Below are 7,674 nucleotides of genomic sequence, written 5' to 3' on the forward strand. Positions count from 1 at the left end.
GGTTGAAATGGTTGAAAGCTTCAACCTTCAGGGAATGTGCCTCTGTGAAGCCGGTGCGAGTGCAGTTTCTATGGTTATTGTGGAAAAACATCACGGTCGCTGCATCGGCCACGTCAGCAAAGGTGCCGATCCATAGTGCAGGTTGCGTGGCGCTATCCATGACCCAACATCCTGTATTGATCTCAGAGCCTGGCAGAAGCCTTTTGAGAGCACAGTTGCTGAATGCGGAAAGGGCACTTCAAACTATAAAAAAAAAGAGTGTTTTTTAAAAAAACCCAGTTATGGTACACAATATTGTATATTTCACCAAAATGAATTAATAAATCAATGTAGTGAATGAAAATTATAGATTACATTTTACCAAAATGAATAAAAAAATAAATAAATCAATGTAATGAATGGAAATTACATATTTTCTTTCGCCAAAGTTAATAAATAAATAAATGTACTGTAATGAATAAATATTATTGGCGGCAACAATAATAACACATTTTTAAAAATCAAGTCAGAGGGCCGTCCGGGGCACTTGGGGCAGAAGGATGCTGGGCCCCTGGTGTGGGTGGGAAAATGTACACAGCGAATTTACTAAAAGCACATCATAGCGAAAAGAACAATGTGGCACTTCAGCAAAGTTGATTGCACTCAGTAAAAATGTGAAGTGTTTATTCAACAGATTCATTTGTGTCTAAAAAGAATAAAATGTACGCTGTAAATTTTGTAATCAGATTAGGAAGTACTTGATTTAACTGACATCCAAAGGGAATATGCATGGCATTATTCGAAAAATAAAAACAAAAATTCATTTAAATGTCAATATCTGCGTAATAGAATGATATGGATGTGGAGTGCATTCTGCATTATTGGTGTATATTGATGGGGAATATATTCAATCACAGCAAATGCATTGTTACGACCAGTCTAATGTGTTATTTATCATCCGGACAAATAGCCAATCTTCCACTCCTATCTCCCGGTTACAGGTCTGTGAGAGATTCTTGCGAGGAGGGGGGGGGGGGTATTCTTGGGGGTGGTGTGCCAATCCAAATTAATTTTATTTCTTGCATCGTCCATGTTCTTGTGGACAAAGGGAGGTGCTGAACCAGAGTTGCTGAATTTTAGCAGCAGCCGCTGGCAGTTGGTCAATCAGCTCTAATCGTTATCTGTCCCTCCTGCCTGCAGTGAGGTCGGGGGGGGGGTGGAGTTACTATCTGTCCCACCAGCCTGCAGTGAGGTCGGGGGGGGGGTGGAGTTACTATCTGTCCCTCCTGCCTGCAGTGAGGTCGGGGGGGTGGAGTTACTATCTGTCCCACCTGCCTGCCGGGGGGTCGGGGGGGTGGAGTTACTATCTGTCCCTCCTGCCTGCAGTGAGGTCGGGGGGGTGGAGTTACTATCTGTCCCACCTGCCTGCAGTGAGGTCGGGGGGGTGGAGTTACTATCTGTCCCACCTGCCTGCAGTGAGGTCGGGGGGGGGGGGTGGAGTTACTATCTGTCCCTCCTGCCTGCAGTGAGGTCGGGGGGGTGGAGTTACTATCTGTCCCACCTGCCTGCAGTGAGGTCGGGGGGGTGGAGTTACTATCTGTCCCACCTGCCTGCAGTGAGGTCGGGGGGGTGGAGTTACTATCTGTCCCACCTGCCTGCAGTGAGGTCGGGGGGTGGAGTTACTATCTGTCCCACCTGCCTGCAGTGAGGTCGGGGGGGTGGAGTTACTATCTGTCCCTCCTGCCTGCAGTGAGGTCGGGGGGGTGGAGTTACTATCTGTCCCACCTGCCTGCAGTGAGGTCGGGGGGGGGGGGGGAGGGTGGAGTTACAAGACGCACGCGGGACGTTGGCAGAGAGAGAGAGAGGAAGCGGCTGACGGGCCGAAAATCTGGGTGGTTTGTGTTTCGCGTTTTTTTTTTGCGTGTTGCCCCAACCGACCTTTTCGTGTTCAGTGTTTTAGTAAACCCCCTCCCCCCCCCCCCCCCCCGCGCGTGTGTTTATAACACCGACCCAGCCTCTGCCCTTAGCACCCGCTGTGCTCTCCCTTTGTTTGGCAGGTTACTTGTGCTCAGTAAAAATGTCCAGTGTTAATGCACCGCTAGCAGAGTGAATTCAACTCTTAAGAGATAACATCTGAGGGAGAAAGAAAAAGGTTCTGCCGATATTATATGAAGTCTTTCAAAGTTAACTTATGACAAAGATTGAAACAATGAGCCATAAAATGAGCCCAGTCTTTCTAAATCGGCTCGATTATGATTGCGGGCAGGCAGAATCGCTGATGTAATAACAGAACGCATTTTCAAATATATTAAAATAAGTCAATTACTTAAGAACAAAATGAACTCAGATTTTGGGCTAAACTTTTATCTTCTCAGATTTCCCTCATCATGCCTGACCCATCCACAGCAAAATCTACAGAACAAAATAAACTCTGATATAGTACCTTTAACTCTCATAGAGTACATATGTTGTCCCTACTGGACACTGAAGTTGATTTAACAATTCAAGGTGTAAGATCACAAGTATATGATTAGAATGTTCTTAACTGAATATTCTAATGCTGATGTAACTGGTAACAGAAATTAAAAGACTTCTGGAACACACTTCAGATAAAAAATTATTATTTTTTTTTAAACTATTCACTCTTCGAAGAGTTAACACTAGTAGTTTTTCAAAGTTCAAAGTTCATGCCCAAGTCAAAATACCATGCAGGTTCTGCAAACAGGCGAAAAGTCCTTCCAGACTCCCATCAGCAGAGACTGTGCAGTTTCATAAGGTAACAGTGCCGTTCATTCACCTCTCCTTAAATCCCCGATTGCATACTTCAGGGCACATGCACTAAACCAGAAATAATATCAGAAATGAGGTGAACCATGACGTGAACTATCCCTCTAATGGAGGAATTATAATTTAGAAAAAAAACTGGCAAAAATATAATATTCATCCGGTATATTGAGCAGTTCTTTTTTTAGGGATCTTGTGAGGTATAAAATACCAGACAGCTGTTTAGCATCTCCGTACAGGAGTGACATTTAGGCAGCAACACTAATAGGCATTTGTGCCGCACTGGGAATAGCTTGCGTACCTTTAAAATGCTACCAACGAACCGTCTCAGAAATATACCGCCGTGGTTAGTCTGTGTGTTTTCACGCAGCGCACTTTCATGTGTCGCGTAATTGTACGTTAGCTTTATTATTTTTTTTAAACGTTTGATTCTCTGTATTTCTCCTCAAATTTACAAAGGGCAATAAAAATAAAATTTTTTTTAAAAAAAACGTAGGTCCCGTCCTATCATTTCGGCATCTGTTGTCGATTCAGGAGGACGCGCGCCAGCGCTGAAATGTATGCAATTAGGCCGGGTTTCGGGGGAACCGCGGCCCTGGTGAAGGGACAGCGGCCAGGAGAGACGAACAGCGGGACGCCAGAGTCGAGTGCGCGACGGGGCGGGGACATCTCGGTGAGCGTAACCAGACCTGGGTCAAATTACGTATTTGTTTTCGGATTCAAATGCTTTTCTGCGCCCTATTGATCTTGCCTGGTGTGAGTGAGCCTGCCAATATGACCAGAAGGCAGGTGTTTTGCACTTTTTGAGAGTATTTCATTGGTTCCAATACACCAGACAAAATCAGCAAAGCGTCGAAAAGTATTTGAATCAAAAACAAATACGAATTTTGCCCAGGTCTGAGAATAACCCTCCCCCTCCCTTCCTGAGTGACACCGAAGGCCAATCCCTACAGGATCTACAGGCGCTGCCGCGGTTTAGTCCAATCCTTTGAGCAAATTCTCTACGGCAGCAGCGCACAGTGCCTGGCAGGCCACTATTCCTCACATTAACTGTTCGTTCATCAGGCCTGTCAATGCCAAAATAGCACTCACAGCCGGCATCTTGGGATGGTATTACTTGCCTATGGGGGGATGAGCGGTTATTTCAAATGCATGTTTCTGAAATATGACTACATTTCGTGTGTAACGCGGGTTGCTTGACGCCTTTTGTAGGGTTTGTGTAAACGAAGTGTGTGTGCGTGTGTGTGCATGTGATTGAGCGTGTGCGTGCGTGTTTGCCTCTCCTTGTGTTAGAGTGGATGAATCCTTGCGTTCATAAGATAAATAAGTAAATAAATAAGTACAAACAAAGAAACCTTGAAAAGGTTTCCTCCTGTTGCCAAAGCAGCAGCCTTTTCAACCTCGACACAGAGGGCAGAGGAAAAAACCAATTAGAGGATCAAAAGTTCACTGATAAACATTAGGGAGCGAGCAGGACTCTTTTGGCCATGCTACGCGGCGCAGTTGGCGCACTGCAGCATACATGATTTGTCTTGAAGGATTGGGGATAATCATGCACAGGCTTTCGAGATAAATGGATTTTCAGATAAAATGTCTTTTTTGTTTTTCTCCGTCGCAGCCTGGGTGGGGGTGCGTGCGTCCATCTGTAACAGCCTGGGGAACGCGAGCCCAACAGAACCGAGTAAATTAATGTATGGCAGTAACAGAAACAGCCCGGAGAAATGCGTTTCTAAAGAAAACTATTCTTCTATTGAACAATGTCTGAAGCTGTAGCTATTCTAGACACATAAAAGCGACTCAACTTCGAGTAGCACAAGACTGCATTTGGTAAATGGACTGCATTTACATAGCGCTTTTATCCAAAGCGCTTTACAATTGATGCCTCTCATTCGCCAGAGCAGTTAGGGGTTAGGTGTCTTGCTCAAGGACACTTCGACATGCCCAGGGTGGGGTTTGAACCGGCAACCCTCCGACTGCCAGACAATCGGTCTTACCTCCTGAGCTATGTCGCCCCTGCATTTAATTGTATCCAAGTATTCTCTCTTATTTTTCAACGAGTGCAAACAAAATATACTCATTAGGCCCAGTATCTCTCTCTCTCTCTCTTTCTTTCTAATTCAACAATGCTGTTTTTGCATGAGAATCAGAATATTGGCAAAGCAATGCAATCTATACAACATACGTGTTTTGGGTTTAGCCTGTTGCTATGCCTTTTTTCTCCTTTCAGTTTAGTGGTTTTGGTGGAATTAAACGCAAAAAAAATCAATGACTAAAAAAAAAGAAACAGACACACTCAAGGGGCGAGGCAACGCTCTGATGGAGAGGCGAGTTGGCAAAGAGTCCTTCCAACAAACAGACAGTATCCAGACACACACACACACACGCAAAATAAAAACAATTTTAACAAAATATGCGGGGAGCTGCCTCTCCAGAATGCTGTCAGGTACACAAACTCATCTGTAGTGTGTGTGCCAAATCAAACACAAAAACAATATACACGACACTTGTGTGTGTGTGTGTGTGTGTGTGTGTGTGTGTGAAGTGAGTACATGACCCCGTCCTAACAGTGTGATGTTCTTACTCTGAAATGCTGTATTTACCAGACTTTATGCCAGACATAATGGGACCTGTGCTGTCCAAAATGTTCTGCTTTTGACTCATCTTTCCGTAGCACTTTATTCTAAAAGGCTTCGGGATAAATCCTGGTGCTTTTTTTTGCAAGCGTGAAAAGAGCAGTGATGTTTCTCTTGGTTAGCAGTGGTTTCTGCCTTGTTACTCTCCTGTGAATCCCATTTTCCCCAGTCTCTTATTGTGGAGTTATGATCACTGACCTTAGCTGAGGCTAGAGGGCCCTGCAGGTGACTTCCTGGATGAGTTGCCGCGGTGTCCTTGGACAAATTGTGGCTGGCAGGCCACTCCTGGGCCTCCCAACACTCTTCCAGGTGTTCTCTATTTGAAGATAATGGCTCTCGTTGTGGTTTGTGGAGTCCCTGAGCCCTTAGACATGGCTTTGTAACCCTTTCCAGACTAATATACGTCAACAACTTTGTTTTTCTCATCTCCTCTGACATTTCCTATGATCGTGGCATAATGTACTTGTAGAAACTTACCGGTGACTCCTTCACTCTGATGGCAAGATTCAATATGAGTGAGGTCGACAGTAGATTTAACAGAGCTGGCTGCAATAAAAGCTGATTGCAATAAAGCCTGGTTGTGTCCAATCAGCTGAATCTAATTATCAATTACATTTTGTTAATTGGTTGATTGAGTAACTACGGGTGATGTGGGGGTTTGATAACTTTTTTCATTAAATAAATTAAATAATAATTTTAAAATATATATTTTGTTCCCAACGTCTAATATGAATTTCGTTCTAAAGATCTGAAACCATTCGTCTTGATAAATATGCCATAACAGAAGACGTCAGGAAGAGGTGGCTCATACTTTTTTTTTTTTCACGGCACTGTATGTTGTATCATAGCAACTAGGAGTTCCATCCGTCGGAGAGCTACAGCAACCTAAAAGACGGCGTGGCCCCGACTTCTGCGGCAGATATTAGCAGGCGTTCCGCCCAAGGGTTCGCTCCGCTTGGGGTGTGACGGTTCTCTCGTGTTTGCAATCCCAGCGGTGCACCATGGGGCTGGCTGAAGCGTGTCATTATTTGGCGGCTGACTCTAAATCCCAGGCCTCGCGGTGCGATTTCTTGGAAAATCGTGAGGGATTAGTTGGGCGCAGTTGTCCTCGGTGTATTAGCTGACCTCCATTCCTCCCTCATGGATTTAAAGCGCTCGGGTTTTGACGCTTGGGGAGTTAGGCCAAGTCGGGGGGGGGGGGGGGGGGGGTACAAAATAACCTTTACTTTAGCCTGTTCAAGTCCCTCACGAAAAACCATGTGAAAATCACTCTTGAACGCTCGACATGTTGACAGTGCACATGTGAGCTATAAACATATTCTCGCTTATGAAATGAAAGTGAAAAAAAAAACACAAACTTAAAATAAAATGAATGTGTTTTTGAATTTGTTTTTGTTTTTTTTTATAATGGCTTGCCTTTTTGCTATTTAAATAAATAAATAAATAAATAAGAAATTTGGAAACAAGAACTTAGTCATTGGCTTGTCTCAGCACTTTTTGGTGAAGACAAAATGGCCTATTCTACCATTAGGATTAGCAAACTAGCTAATGTGTGGACTTGCTGCTTGTTGCAGTTTGTCTCTGTGGAGGGATTAAATGAACAGTGACAGAATCACCACAGTCCAGCACTTTTTAATCCTGCTTTTGTGATTGAGCCTGCCTTCCTATAGCACGCTCACTGCTTATCGGCTCATTGAGTTTCTACAGGAAACAACCGCCAGTGTTGCCAGATCAGATTGACAGTTTCCAGCCCAATCACAACGTAAAACCCGCCCAATTCAATAAAAACCAGCCCAAATCATAACATTGCCGGATTTAGCCTGTTGTATTAGGGTGGGCTGCGGTCGACCGGAAGGGGGGGGGGGGGGGGGTGTGCTGCTGATGGATGCTGTCGACCCGCCTAATTTTGACAAAAGTAGCCCAAATTTCATCTACCCGCCCAACGCTATTTTTCCCCGCCCAACACAATCAAAAGGAGCCCAATTGGACGGTTTCCGCCCAATATGGCAACCCTGACAACTGCCCTCCTGCACATTGCTTGCCGGTCTCTCTTTTATATATTATTTTTATTTTTTATACTGTAGTGTAGTGCAGAAAGCTTCCAATGTGCCAGAAATGGAACTGACACTCACACAAGCAATTATCACAGCTCATAAACGCCTGGCACCTTCAGCCTTAGCCTTCAAAGTGTTTTTTTTTTTTCCAATCATCACAGAAAAGTGTCTTTCACTTGAATTTCACTTGTCCTGGGATTAAATGGAAATGGTTATCAGCCCTG

The sequence above is a fragment of the Anguilla anguilla genome, chromosome 4 (genome assembly GCF_013347855.1).
Source record: "Anguilla anguilla isolate fAngAng1 chromosome 4, fAngAng1.pri, whole genome shotgun sequence".
NCBI lineage: Eukaryota > Metazoa > Chordata > Actinopteri > Anguilliformes > Anguillidae > Anguilla > Anguilla anguilla.